Source organism: Sarcophilus harrisii, chromosome 3 (genome assembly GCF_902635505.1).
Source record: "Sarcophilus harrisii chromosome 3, mSarHar1.11, whole genome shotgun sequence".
In the NCBI taxonomy this organism is placed as follows: Eukaryota; Metazoa; Chordata; class Mammalia; order Dasyuromorphia; family Dasyuridae; genus Sarcophilus; species Sarcophilus harrisii.
Window position 1 is genome coordinate 408,998,025 of NC_045428.1, and position 16,250 is coordinate 409,014,274.

A 16,250-nucleotide genomic window follows, 5' to 3' on the forward strand; every position below is an offset into this window, starting at 1 on the left:
GAGCCTCAGTTTGTTCATACATAAATGTGTCTGTACATAAAGGAAAAGATTACTAAAAGAAGGCCAAACTCTGAGTAGCTGAAAAAGCACTAATAATCCTAAACTACTGATAATGAAACATTTTTAGCAGAGATTTGGGAAGCTACAGGAACCAAAAGTTATTGACATTGTTATGCTTGATCATGTATCAACTGTTTTTGCTTAATTATTTTTCTCTATTAAAGGGTATTAAAGGGGAAGGTTCAACCATGATGTAGAGCAGGACTTCTTAAACTTTTTCCACTTGAGATTCCTTTTTGCCTGATAAATTTTTATACAGCCCCAAGTACGTAGGTATACAAAAGATATATGTACAAATCAAACATTTATTGATATTAAATCATAATTTAGGGACCTCTATATTCAATTACTTGATGCCATATGGTGTTGCACCTACAGTTTAAGAAGCTTTGATATAAAGGAAACAAAGGTAGGATTCAAACAATAGAGCAAAACAAACCCATAATTCACTTAAAGAATATTCATCTCAAGTTTTAAAAAAATGACAAGATATAGAAGATTAAACAAGGGATATATGTTATAGTGTATAATATGTTTCTTAATACATGCTTTTCAGAATATTTTTTAAAATTCTTTAATCTTTCTAAGTGTAGACATTGTCCTTTTTTTAAACCATTGTGTCTTTAGCACTTAGTATATATTGCCATGAACATAGTAGGTACTTATTAAGCATTTTTGAATAAATTTAATCATAAGTTTTGATCAGATAGGTTCATTAATTAGACCTCTGAATGGAACCCCTTTCTATGAATAGAATTGGTTCTATTCTGGGCAGAAAACAAAAGTAGTGAAAGTATTACATGTAAAGACAATGACAACTATAGTTTACATGTAAAAAATGGTCATACTTAATAGCTGGGTCTCAGAAATATGTTTATTCCAGGTACAAATGCAAGAGGAAGGAAGTAAAAGAAGGGAATTAATGGGGAAATGTTAACTAATAAGAAGATAAGCAAAAAATTAGGAAAACTCTTGTTTAATAATATACTCAAAATGAATATAAACATAATGATTAACAGTAAGTAAATTTGATCCTAACAACTCTGAAGCTGATAACCAGGTAGATAGTGGGATTTATATTTGATCCTAGAAGTAATATGGAGCCACAGAAATTTTTTGAGTATAAGAATGACATAATCAGACTTTGTGTATTAGGAAAATCACTTTGCTAGCTGTATGGGGGATGGATTGGAGTAGTATGCCATATAGACATGCATGCGGTAGAAGGTACAAATAAACTGACTACAATAATAGTCCAGCTAAGAAGGGATAAAGAACCAAATTAGGTATGTGAAGAGAGAGAGGGTATAGATACAAGAGAAATTGTGTGGTATGTGAAGTTGATATTGTAAAAATGAATATAGAGTAGTCCCAACAATTAAAATTGCATGACTTTCTTCAATTATGTTCAGGAGGCAGTTGGTGGAGTAATCAAAATTAAGGTTTGGCAAAACAGGAGGAGATGGAAGCAAGAGATGCAAGAGTAGAAGACAGCACAGACTGAACTGGTTAACAACAACAACAATAGATAATTTTGGGAAGGGAAAAAAGTGAAATCAGAGTAGGAATGATGGCCTGGAAAGTACTGAATGGTGGAGGGTTTAGCAGCTACAGTGAGGATGAAGAATAAGTTTAGGCAGAGAGAAGCACAGAATAGTATAGGATATGGTAAAGGAATTTTACAGTTCTTGATCATGAAAGTAGATAGTTGTGGGTAATGGTGAGATCAAAGGCATGATCATTCTTGCCTATACCTGAGATGGCACAGAAAAAGAAATACAAGTTAAACAGATTGAGGAATTTAGGTTAGGATGTTCCAGGGAATCAGAATGTATTTTGAAGTCCCTTAAAATAAGGGCAAGAAGTCTCTTAATTTCTTGAGAAAGGATGGAGAATGATGCAAGAAAATATCAGTTTATGAAGAACTAAAAGAAATAAAAACTGCTTTCCTGTAATCTATAATCTACTGTCCTGGAGGCCAACAGGTAACAGTCACCAGGAGTTAAAGTGGTTAATAAATTTGCATAGTGCAAACCTCAAAGGAGGAGAAATTGCTGAGTGAGAGCTGATGGCAGAGGGGAAGTCTGGAAATGTTCCTGAACAGAGTATTTCAACTCCCTATTCATAGCCAATGTGTCAAGGGGTATGAGAAGTGAACTGGAAGGGGAGAACATTTATATAGCACCTACTATGTGCTCACTTATATTATTATAATCTCCTGTAATTCTCACAACAACCCTGGGACATAGGTACTATTATTATTCTCATAATAGATGAGAAAAGTGAGATGAGATGAGAAAACTGAGGCACAGAGAGTTTAATTGACTTGTTCAGCATCACATACATAGGAAAGTTCTTAATCACATTTTAGCTCAAGTCTTCCTGACTCCAAGTTCAGTATTCTATCCACTAGACCATCTAGCAGCCTCTATGTGAGAAAAATGCAACCAGATCTGGAAATGATGAACAAACATTCAGTGTCATGCAATACTCTGAATATTCCCTATCACACAATTTCATTAAAACTTAACTGTTTTGTGTCTCTTACTGTGTCTTAATAAATAAGACAAGTGAACATATTTCAAAGTGTTAATTCCTGGCAATCGATTGACATGTTATCTCTCTTAGGCAGAGGTTTTCTTTTTAAAGAAGCTCTTCAGCACAAAGAAATGATATGTTTTTCAGATGTAACAAGATTTTGAAAACTGACTGATGTCCTTGGATTTGTAGTTCAGAGGGATAACTATCCCCTTTTAGCCCTGAGATAGATTGGTGCCATGCAAATAGTAAGCACACAATAAATTCTTGTTAATTCTGGATTATCATAATAATGGTTTTCTCATACCAGTTAATTTTTTTAAAAAGACATGTACATAGTCTTCATGGGAACAGAGAGAAAAAGGAGCAGAGACTAAGTGAGAGCATCAGCATCAGCAATGGCAATGAGGAAGAAAGTATTTCTAGTCTTTCCTAGGGCTTAGGATGGGCTGAGCAGTATTGGTGACTCTGGGGCAGTTCAAAGGAGAAACTAAGGGGAAGCTAAGTTATGCCAGAGAAGGTGGGCTGTTGGCTCTCTGCAGGAATCTCACAACAGGGGATTCAGACTCAGGTTGCCTTTATTGCTTGAAAGAAGATTATAAAAGGTATATTAGTTTGCAAACTTGCCCTCTCCATGTTTGTGAGGTAACTGTAATATAGTTGGCTTGCTTCTTTTACTTCAGAGCTTCCAGTAGCCTAATTTTATCTCAAAAAACAAACAAAAAACCCTCGAGTTTACTGGAAATATACCCAAGTTAAATAAGGGCAGTGAGCCAAAACATGAACTGAAAGTAAGGAATTTTTCTTATTGGGTGTTCTGAATTATCAGGATTGCATTAGGCAGGATTGTCAGGCAAACTTCATAAATTAGCAAAGAGAGCATCTGGGCCTGAAGAATATTGCATTGCTTTTAGGCTAAACATGAAGTAATCTCTGTAATAAGGTAATTAAAGCCTTAGTATCCTTTAGAAAATGGAGGAATGTAGAGTGGAGGAATCTAGGTGAGAGCCAGAACTAGTATTACCTGGGCATCCAGAACTTATGGATATAAAGTACTTATATAGTAGTTTTGTGTATTCTCCACACCTAATCATATTAATTGGCAGTTGCCTATTGTGCTCATATAACTACTGTTTTACCACCACAAAGCCATTCCTGGCCGGGAGCAAAAGAAGGATAGAGTAAAATCTTTTTATTCAAGCTTATGAAAAAATGAAAAAAAAATGAAAACTTATTGCAAAAATTAGCCTAAGTCCAAAGGGAAAAAAATCACATTTCACATTGGTCTTTATTCCTTGGAATGGACAAGGAATGGAAAGGACAACACTTTTGTGTTCCTTTTTTTTTAACCAGGCAAAGATGAAAAGTAAAAGTTAAATGATGATTAAAACAAATCTTGATGTTTTATGAAACTTGAGAAAATAATTATGGTGATCCTTGATTTAGAAACTATTTTTTTCGATTTTATGATGAACAAATTGAAAAAAAAACCAACAATCATAGAGTTTAAAATGGAGGAATTGGAAAAATGTTTTCTTAATTATTTTATTAGTAAATTTATAATTGTAAAAATAAAAGTTTTGACTCAGGGATTTAATACAAATATCCCTGAAATATCTAATACTGCTTACTTGTGCCCTATTGAACTGCCATCATCCTAATTCTGTATTTCCACAGTATAAGGCAGAATTGACAATTAGATAAAGAGGGCAATATTAATGAATGAAAACTACAGAAATATAAGAACCATTTTTACTTTTAATGATGTAGATTTTAATCATAAACTCTTGGTTCTAGATTTCATTATCCAACTTTAAAATCTTATTAAAGATGAAATATGGTACTTTAAAATCTTCCTTTTTCACATAAGAGTCTAAGAATATAAACTAGTCACACCCTGATATATTATCCTTATGAAGACAAATATACTGATTTTGAAGATAGGATGCATAGGCAGATTAAGGATTAAAGGTCTTCCAGAAGAACACAAGTTAAAAAACCTAAATACCATAATGAAAAAATTAAAGACGAAAAAAAAAAAAAAAAACAAAAAAAAAATACAAGAAAACTATCCAGAACTTCTGAACACCAAAATCAAAATCTGATTAAAAGAATCCACAGATCATTTCCATGAAGAAAAAAAAAAGGTCCCATGTCACAAACTCTAAGATACATGGTGGCTAAATTTTGCATTTCCAATAGCTAGCAACATATTCCAAGAGAAAGACATTCAAGGAAAGCCAAATGATATGACTATCCTATACCCACCAAAAAAAGGAAGAAATTATGCAAAGTAGCTCAAGATGAAACTAAAGGTGACAGACCCTGAAAAACAGAGTCTAATCATCACTAAAAAAGGAAGAAGAAAATCAGAATTAAATGAACAGATTATTTGCTTTGAGAGCATGCCAGAGAGCAAAAATAAACAAATAAAGTAACCAAGGAAGAGACAAGTAGCAAAATATGTTAATCCAAAAAAAAAGAGGATGGGAAACTCTATAATATGAAAAAGTTAAACAAAAACAGAATAAAATCAGAAGGATCATTAAGAGGATTCTTTCTAAAAGCACCCAAAGACAAGGGTGCAAGTGGAATTTATGTTGAAGAACTGATGATGGTGGAACAATAAATATGCTAGTTTTTAAGTGAATCAATGTATTTTGATAGATGAAACTACAGAATAGAAAGGCCCATAAAAAGGGATAGGGAAGAAAGAAGATAAAGGGGTATGTATGAAATATTTTAATCAAGTCAATGAAAAAATGTAATGGGAAAATAACTCTCATAGTCTCTCAGGAGGAAGAAGCCCTATAGGACAAAGGAGGAGGTAGCAAATAATGGAAATGAAACAGGAAGAAAGAAAACAGAACATCTCAATTTAGTGATGGGAGGGAGTCTCACTAAAGAGATCCCCATGGGGGAAGAGATTATACTGACGACATAAATCTTATGATAAGTATACTTTGTTAGGATTTGGTGCTTAGAGATTACTACCGCTAAGAGAGTGATATACTTCCATGAAAAGACTACCTTGTCCTTGTCTTAGGCCAAAGAGAATTATAGTTCCTGGGGGAATTGACTTCCAGAAGGGTAAGAAAGAATACACGTAGGGAGAAAATTTCAAGGCAGATAAGCAGAGTAATAATTTATTGAAAATTACACAATCAGGGACATAGGAGACTTTCTACCATAGGGAAATATCCTCTCTTTCATGTTCAAGTAAAATTGATATTTTTAAGAGTCAGGTGCAACAGGCTGGGGGTGGGAGGCAAGATCTACACAGCAATAATATAGACACTATTTAAAAAGGGAAATCAAAATGAGTACCATAAAAATTTAATTTCCATGAAGAGTTAAGAGACTAAATAAGGAATAATAAGTATGAAGGAAACACCAACTATTTAAAGCCTCTCACTTATCTGATTTAGCCCATCTCTAAAGATGATTTACCTGGTTATAGCCATTGACTAAGCCACAGTTTCTTGGAGCTTTAGGCAAGAGTTGGGTGAATCAGGTAGAGATCAGGGCTAGGTAAACAGCTCTAAAAAGAGCTCTGCAAGCCCTCAAATCAGGTGCTAGTTTTCCTAAACACTCAGAAGCAAATATATGAAATATGAATACATTATATAAACATAATATATAATTATATTTCAAACATATAAAATAGCCAAATTAACAGAAGGCTAAATAAAGATCTTGGATATTCTGTACTCAGGGGGAAAATTAACTAGAAAGGAAATGGATGATGGTAGAAACTTCTTATCCTGATCAATTCACAGGAGAATTTCATCAGATTTTTAGAGAACGGAAGACAAAGTACTGTCTTTATAGAAAAGGAAAAAGATCATAATCCAGAAAAATTATTAAAGACAAATGGAGGAAATACATATATCTATATGTATATGCTTATACATTTATTTATTGTACACATCTACATATATGTCTTTAAGTGTTATATAGATTAAACAATCCAACAAAATGTGAAAAATGACCAGTCATATAAGAAACAAACCCCCCAATCTATTGCCTAAAAAAATACAACTAAAACCAAAAATATACACAATACAAAAATGAGGGAATAGAACAAAATTTACTATTCATCAGTTGAATCCAGAAAAGCAGGAGCTAACAATTATACTATCAAAACAAAACAAAAAAATTAACCTTAAAAAATATAAAGGCCCAGGATTCTGGGAAGATAGCAGAGTAGATTGGTAAACTTCAAGCGCTTCAGATTTCCCCCACATATAGAACAAATTTCCATCTCAGAGAGAACATAGACTTATCAAAAATCAAAAAGACTTGGAGTAGAACTGGGGTCTTCCAGATATAACCCAAGAAGATCTGAAAAAAGACACTGGGCTGGGGATTAATCTGTCTGAAGTGCAAATACTTCCAGGTTAGCTCCACAGAAACAATAAGGGGGGATCCCTCTGGGCTAGCTGGGAGTGGCTGGAGCCTCAGCAGGAACCACAGAGACTTTGACCTCCCAGACTGTTTGTTGAGTTGGGGTTTGAGTTAGTGAAGACTGAGTGAACGTTGACTGATTAAGAGCACCAGCCCCAGCTGTGTTGCTGAGAAGTAACCCTGGATGAGAAGGAACCAGTACCCAGTGAGTGCAAGGCAGTGAGGCAGGGATACTACTGGCTGTGGGCACTTGCAGAAAGGTGGAACTCTTGGTTTTGGGTTCTTGGTCAGAGTGGAGAGTTGAAGGGAAACTTGAGGAACCATCCCCCTACTTTACACTACACGCCTTACACTCACACATCTCTTTCTTATTTAAAAAAAAAAATTGGCAAAGAAGAAAGAATCCCACCCTTGCAACATATTATGGGAACAGGGAAGGCAAATTCATCTTCAGAGGAGAACATTTTAGTAAAAAAAAAAAAAAAAACCTTCTACCCCAAAGGGTAACGTGAAAATGGCTCCCTTCCCAGAGAGAATTTATAGAACTCAAAAAAGAAAAGAACTCAAAAAATAATTTAAAAATCAAATGAGAGATATTGAGAAAAAACTAACAAATAAATAAAATCTAAGAAAAACAAGAAGCTTATTTTAAAAAAGTTAACCTAATAGAAAAGGAAATATGGGGCCTCAAAGATGGAAATAATTCTTTGAAAATGAGAATTGGGCAAAAGTAAGACAGTGAAGCTGTGAAAGACTAAGAAATAACAAAACAGATTATAAAGAATGAGAAAATAAAACAGAATGTGAAACATCTTATAAGAAAATAATAGATCTGGAGAACAGAACAAGAGAAAACATAAGAATAATTGGACTGCCAGAAAGTTGTGACCAAAAAGGGAACCTTGACACAATAATGCAGGAAACGATCCAAGAAAATTGACATGGAGTGATAGAACATGAGGTGAAAGTAGAAATAAAAAAAAAATCCAGCAATTACCATCTCAAAGAGGATTCTTTGTGGAAAACACATAGGAATATTATTGCCTCATATGAAAGAGAACTTTATGCAAGAAACAAGAAAAACAATTCAAATATACTGGAGCTACAATTAGAATTGTATAAGACTTATCAGCAGCTACAATAAAAGACCACAGGTCCTGGAATCATATCTACCAACAATCACAAGAACTAGGCTTATGGGCAAAAACATTATATATATAAAACATTATATAGAATTGTCTATAATTTTGTTTGACAAAAAAAAAGGACATTCAATGAACTTGGAGATTTTCGAGACTTTCTATCAACCAAACCCAAACTTAATAGAAAATTTAACTTATAAGAGTAAATTTCAAGGAACTTAATATGGACAAATTGTTTAAACATGAACAAATTGTTTATGGTTTTTTTTAACATATAAAAATGTATACTGTATGTTTAAGAGTCACATCAACAACATGGTAGTTCAAAAGAAAAATTGACAGAGTTAAAGTGAAAACAGTAATCAGGTTAGACAAATGATATGCAAAGGAAGGATAGACACAGACATTGGGGGAGTAGAGGGCTTAGTTCTGAAAATCTACTTACATTGGGAATGGGTTCAACAGGTAACACCATATATATACTATGAAGGGATCAACACCATCTAAAAATCTAGAGGGGAGTATGGCTAAGTGGTGCCATGAATAGAGCACTGAGTGGATGGGGAAGCAAAGGGTGAGGGAGTAAGACAAGGGAAGTATCCTTGGGTGAGAGGAGGTTAAGTTATGGAACTTAACCTTAAGCAAGGCAAATTATGGAACAGAATTTAATAAAGAGACAGTAGAGATAGGAAAGACATGTGTGTATGTGGGGTGTATGTGGGTATGAGTGTGTCTATGTATGTATATATCTATATATGTATACATAAATATATCTTTTTTTAAGTGTAGCTTGCTTGGGAGTAGTGGGGGGGGAATGAAAGGAGGAAAAAGAATAAAATAAATAAGATGCACAGCATCTTATTCAAAGAATAATTTACAAGAATGTAAAGAAAAACAATGGACATTCATCAATATAATTTCTTCTACTAATGTATACATATATATATATATATATATATATATACTTTCTTGATCTGGTAATTTGTTATTATATATTTTGAATTCTCCCTGGTGTTCTGCTGGGCACATCACAGTGTTCTCTTTTGTTTTACTTTATTTTATTTTGTATTTCTTTTCTGTTTTTCAAATAAAATAAATCTTAAATAAAAAAATAAAGGAGTAAGCAATAATGTGCTGAAAGGAACCATAAATAACAAATCAATAACAATATATGTGATCCACATATTTTAGCATCTACGTTCATAAAGAGAAAATTATTTGAATGATAAGAAATCATAAACAATAGGATTACATTAGCCACATAGTAGCATTTAATATGCCTCTCAATGCTGGATAAATGGAAAGATGAACAAATGGAAAATTATAGAATAAACAATTTTTAGAGAAAGTAGAATTCAAATCTTATGTCTTCTAAGTAGAACTGCTAAAGAATATGTGTATTCTCAGAACCAGTGAAATTTTACCCAAAAAAAGAGATCATTTTAAGGGCACAGATATATTGCAAATACATGGAATAGTAACATGTCTATTTAATGACACAGATCCAAATATAAAATTAGCAATGAAATCCTATGTAATAAATGGGTAAAAGAATAAATCATAGAAACAGTAATTTTGCAAAAGAAAATTCTAATGATAAAACAATATGACAAAATTTCTTTGATAAAACTAAAAGAAATTCTTCGGGGACAAATTATATCCCTAAAACACAAATTAACACAATAGAACAGTGTTGAATGGAATGGAATATATATATATTTAAGAGAATTAGAAAGCCAACAAATAAACCTGAAATATGCACAAAAGTAGAGGAATACGCAGTCAGTGTAAAAGACTTTAAAATTATCAATAAAACTAAAAAATGGTTCTTTTAAAAATGTGATAAAACTTTACTCAGCTTGACCAAAAAGAAAAGAGTAGAAAATCAAATCAACAAAATAGCAAATGAACCAAGTGAAACCACAAAAAATCCTTAAGACATTAAAAAAAATGATCAGAACCTATTAAATACAGGTATATACTAATAAAACGGATTACTTAAAATATCTTTATATTCAAAAATATAAAATGTCAAATTAACAGAAAACCAAATAAAAGTGATGGATAATCCAAACTCATTTGGGGAAAGACAATTAGCTAAAAAGGAAATGGGTAGCGTTGGGAATATTTCTGATCCTGGTGGATTAACAGGAGAATTTCATCAAACTTTTAAAAAAAACATTTAGCACTAGGGTCAGCTAGATGATACAGAGGATAGAGCACTAGCCCTATAGTCAGGAGGATCTGAATTCAAATAAGGCCTCAGACTCTTAACACTTCCCAGATGTGTGACTCTAGGCAAGCCATTTAACCCTAATTGCCTCAGCAAAAAAAAAAAAAAAAAAAAAAAATTATTAAAAATAATTTTAATAAGAAATTATTATTCTTAGTAATTGAAAAAGAGCACTCTGTCACATTCATTTTAGGAGAAAAATATTGTTGTGAAACCCAGACATGGAAAGGATTAAGAACAAAAGAACTGTATACCAATATAATCAATATATGTCAATTAATAAATTTTAAATAAAATACATTGAACATATCTATAGAATGATTCATTGTGACCAAGTTGCATTTCTACTAGGGATGTACAGAAAATCCATCTTTAGGAAAATGATCAAAATAATTAATCATGTTTTTAAAAAGAGTCTTTTAAAACCATATGCTTTTCTCAATAAATGAAGAAAAAGGGAAGCAACAAACTGAGAAAATATTTTTACATTAAAAGGTTCTGATAAAGACCTCATTTCTAAAATAAATAGAGAATTGACTCAAATTTATAAGAATTTAAGGCATTCTCCAATTGATAAATGGTCAAAGGATATGAACAGAATTTTCAGATGAAGAAATTAAAACCATTTCTAGTCATGTGAAAAGTTGCTCTAAATCACTATTAATCAGAGAAATACAAATTAAGACTATGTGACTATGCAGTCAGAGAATTTATAAATAGAAATTTATAATGCATGTAAAAAGGAAACATAAGTAGAAATTTATTAAGTAAAAAATAAAGCCCTCCATTTCTAAAAATAATGGTAGTAATCACTTGATATTATTCTGAGAATAAGAAAATGAATAGAGAAAAATAAAAAAAGGGGAAAGATAATTTTGGCAAAATGTCTATGTTGAATGGATCTGAGTGTCCTTATAGAAAACTGGATAGCAAGTGAAGTGTTATGAGTTTGGTGAAATATAGTGAGTTTATGTGAATTTTTACATACTTACATACTTAAGTGCAACTTAGCTCCAGGGTAGTATTCCAAAACTGAGTAAAATAATTCCTAAGTTAAGGAAATTGAATTTAATTCAATTAAATATACCTAGAATTGGTAAAGATACCAATGAATGAATTCATTCATAGGGTAAATGAAGAGCTTTTGACAGTCTAGAAAAGTTAATTGTAAAAGACAGTGGAGAATGATTCTTGGGAAAAATCACAAAAATTATTGCAAAAAAAGAGAGAAAACTTTTGAGGGGATTTTCTTTTCTTTCTTTTTTCTACATAACCAATGGTAAAAGTGCTAATGAGGATATGGGAAAGAAGCAAAAGTCTTGAATAATTAAATCACACTTGGGCCAATCACTGCTTAAACAATCAAGAAACTAAGTATTATATGCAACAGAAATATGCTGATTTAATTCATTGTAGATTTCAAATGATATCTTTTTTCTAAGACCACTTTAAATAGGAAATTAATGCTTGTAAGAATATATATGAAAATATCACATGAAAACATAATTTTATAAATTCAAAAGTAATATGACAAGCTATAATCTGGGTTCAAGTATATTTACTAGCTGTATATGATAGAAATTCATTTAGGTTTCTTGGAAGATGGCATTATATAATCTATTTGTTTTTTCTAAGGAACAAATTGGTATGACTAGAAGAGATATTTTATCTTATAAATGATTAAATTTTGTTTTGATTTTGTCAATTTGTTTAATTTTGATTTAGACCTATATTTTTATCAGTATCAGAAACTCTCAGTGTGGAAACACCCTTTCCCACTGCAGAATGGCGACTCATCTCTAATTTATAGTCACAGAGTTTCTTGAGTCACTAAAAGTTCATGATATAAAAAGCTAAGATTTTGAATACAGATCTTTTGGGGTTCTCTATGACTAGGCTTCTATCTGCTAGGTTTTCTACTTTTTGCTTTCTCTGCTAAGAAATGAATCTTAATCCCTTTAAACACAAGAGCAGGCATACCATTAAAAACAAAACAGGAAGATATGCCTCAGAAGCAATAAAAAGGGTAATTCTAGAGCATGAGGTGTTTTTATTAGAATGGTCAGTTGAAAAGAGATATAGAGATGCTTATTCTCATTGTTCTTATTGTCTGTTATGAATTATGAGCTTGTGATCAAGGATCTGTCCATCCAGGTTTCACACATAAATTAGAGTCTCAGAAGGATGCATTAACTTCTTCTAATAAGGGCAAATGAAGACCCAGGGAGTCATGTATCCCATAGTTAGTGTGATTATCTTCATAGTTAATGATTTCTGTGTTCTTGGAAACCTTAGTGATTTCATAATAGTTTTATGGTGTAATACTTGGGAATCGAGAAAGACCTCGGCTAGATATTGTCTATAGCACTTACAAGCTATGTGATCATGGATATGTCACCTAAGCTTTCTTTTAAGATCATATTTAGTTCTGGAAAGGGGTTCCTGAAACCTAAGCCAACTGACTCTCCTCCACATCAGAAGCAACTCTATGAGACTCTAAATTGCAGTGAAGATGCTGATTTGCCTCGCCTCCTCACCAGGAGTTCCCATTAATTATTAAATCACAGGTCCAGAAACAATCATATATACAATCATGGCAACATGATTGCAGTGATTATAATCACCATATTAACATCCATTTTATTGATACTATAAATAATGACAATTTTCATTTTTTGATGCTTTGTGGCTATGAAATACTTCATATAGTATCTGAGGTTCAATACTGGAAAATTCACATATGATTCTCCTCATTGGTAGAAAGAATGAGATGACTCAATGCTGTCTCCCTGCCTAAGAGGAAGAGTTGGCATGAGAGCTTGAGAGAGGAACCATTTTTTCTTCCTTCTTGCTTTGAGAGAGTACATATAGTACTCTCTTTAGGGAGAGATTGGGAGAAAGAAAAAACAGATTTTGGAAGACAGACATGTAAGTGAAAGCCAGCTCCTAAAATAGTTCTGATTTCCAACTTTCCTCTCTAAAGACTTTGGAGAATTTCTCCTTGGAAATTGTTATTGATCACTTCTCTTTTGACTGAACTAAGATATCTTGATCCCAGTGGGGATCTTTTTGTATTTTCATATACATGTATTTGTATACATTTTAACATGTATAAGTTCTTTTATTTCTATTTGCCATCTTTTTTCTTGGCTAAACGACTGCTCACTATTCATTTTGTCATAGTCTTTTATATAAATAGCATTCAATAGCAAAGGGGTTAAACCTTCAGAGACAGAAGCTTAAGTAGATTGAATTTAAGGAAAAATCATTCATTTAGGAGATAAAATTTAGGGAAGCAGATAGGTCTAATTCTGATCTGGCAACCTTTTCTCTTAGAATATAACAGCCTCATGGCCTTCTCTTCCTGTTCCCCTTCTAGGCAAGAAAACAAAGTTTCCTTTAAAGAGGGATGAGCAAGATCCCAGATACACATTCATTCCTTCCCACAAGTTGCATTTAGATAACCAGTGTGAAGATATATCTAATCTACATAGACATCATCCGCCTTATATACCCAATATCTCATTTTATCCTTTCAAAGCCTATGAAATACTTAATGTAAATATGCCCAATTTAAAAATGAAGTAACACTCACAGAATTTACTTGATTTGTCCAAAATGACACAATTGGTAAGTGGCATGGCCAAGACGCAAACCTGTATTCTTAGAGCCACTGACAAAGAGTTCAATAGGAATTCACTATATACATATATATATATGAAGGAACACATGCTAAATAAAACAAAATTAACATTAACCTCTAGGCACATATCTCCATACAAGCAGGCACATGTGAGAGGTAAAATAAGTTTCTATCTTGCACTTAATAAATGTTTGTTGAATGTAACTGAATGAAAAGTAAGCAAGATTTCATATTTGGCCCTGCCACTAAAGTAGACAGGGACAGGTCACTTTTCTCTTTAGGTATAGATTTCTCATTTGTAAAATGAAGATGTGAAACTAAATGATTTCAAATGTCTCTCTGCACTTTCAAAATTCTATGATGCTATGCACTGTCACACCTGCATAAAATATTTTTAATGTTAAAAATAATCTTTTTATGAGTGGGCCTAGTATTACATTATAAAAGTCATTTATTCCCTCAAAGATCTGGTAATCACTGACACATTAAGTAGAGAGGGGATACCTTAATGAGAAATGTTCTAATTCTCTTCTATCACCCCTCCCCCATCTGCTTTTGCCTTTACAAGGCAGTGAGGCATCTTTAGAAACCTAATTAAAAAATATAAAATATTTTTCACATCTACCTTTTATATACTGCAATCCTTGGTCGTGGCTTTGAAATAACAGCATTTCTATATTGTTTTTTCCTCATCTTTTTTGGTAGCTAGAAAACATATTTTCCAAAGCAAAAAAAAAAAAAAAAAAAAAAGATGAAGAGAAGTCAGGGCGTTGTATGCAATCGCCACCTACTGAGTCATTCTGCTCTTTAGCATAGCTAATATCACGTGACCAAAAAAGAATGTCAAAATGTGATGCACCTTGTTCAATCTCAACGTCTTAAATGGACCGAGCCCTAACCCCACAAGCCACTTAGAACCACAGAAAGGACGGAGCACTTCCATGATACCTGATGGTTTCATGAATAAATTCTATTCGTTTAATCCTCACCACCACCCTAGGAGACAGCTTCTGCTGTATCATCCCCCAGTTTTTTTTTTTTTTTTAATTCCTTACAGAATTCATCCATTTCCAGGGTGAAAATGACTCATTTTTCAAGAAACAAACAATACAAAACACAAAGCCAATCTGTCAACACTTAAATTTTATGCCTAGAAATTCTTTTTAAGCCCTCTGACCCGTGTGGTCCCCCTATGTGCCTTGAAGATGGTGGAGAGAAACTGCACGTCCGTGCATCACTCGCCTTCAGCAGCCCCACTGCCATGTTCACCAGCCTCCCTCCTGCTCTACAACCTCCAGGGACGATATTCCATTTGTAAGAAAGATTGCCTCAATTAATTTACCAATTTTTTTTTTTAATGCATTACTTCCAGAAGGCAAACAAATACGGCCACAGATGGCCTCTTAAAACTGTAAGGCAAGTGAAAGATTAAAAGCCAGGATGTCAATTTCAGAGCCAATTTCAGCCGTGAGAGGATGAAATAATATATATAAATATCTTTTTTCTTTTTTTTTTTTAATAAAGTGATGCCGACCAGCTACAATAATGTTCCTGCCTCAAGAAAAAAATGCAGGAATGCCATCTTATGAAGAAGGAAGATGCATATAAATAGGTATTAGAGACAGACTAAGATTTTTTTTTTAATGATGCTGGCTTACCTGAAAGAGAATCGCAAGTCTCCGCACAAGAAAGGCCAGGATCCATAGGTGGGTGGAAGGAAGATTATCGCCTTTCCAGTGCAGCTATTGAGATTTCTGAACGGAGGAGATGCTAAAAGCTTACACATTCATTCCGGGCTCACTGGAGGGGGAAAATAACAAAGGGGCCTCTGCAGCATACTCCCTGCTTCTGCCTCAGCTTCCTGTTCTGACACTCTATGGGAGCCGCCGGCTATTAGGAATCAGCGTGTTAAAAAAAAAAAAAAAAAAAAAATCAAGTCCGCACCTTACGTGCTATCGCCATCTGCTGGCCATTGGGGAGAAGTCCCTAATTAGCATCTGACAGATATTCTTTCTAGAATTACCTAGTTTTTAAAAGGGAATTTGAGTAGGGGATTATAAAAAATATATGTATATATATTTGTCTTTAAAAACACACACACAAATCAATAATTATTTGCTTTGAGGAGTAAGCACATATGCACATTATGCTTTTCCAGCTTTTTAATATATTAGTCTCTTTCCTACATGCTGTAGTGCAAACAAACCAGTCTCCTTACACCTCACAT

The 16,250-nt window shown here is 33.1% G+C and overlaps 1 protein-coding gene across 4 annotated transcripts in view; it reads right to left on the reverse strand.

Moving 5' to 3' along the window:
* Window positions 1-15,923, reverse strand: part of SCN2A (sodium voltage-gated channel alpha subunit 2) — a 150,935-nt gene extending 135,012 nt beyond the window's left edge. For 2 of the 4 annotated variants that reach the window (XM_031960550.1, XM_031960551.1), the window contains exons 1-2: window positions 15,682-15,923; window positions 14,649-14,728 (exon numbers count right to left, since the gene is read on the reverse strand). The gene's annotated coding sequence lies outside the window, so the exon portion shown is untranslated. The remainder of the gene's footprint in view (window positions 1-14,648; window positions 14,729-15,681) is intronic. The other 2 variants (XM_031960548.1, XM_031960552.1) reach the window with 1 other exon arrangement.
* Window positions 15,924-16,250: the final 327 nt, after the last annotated feature.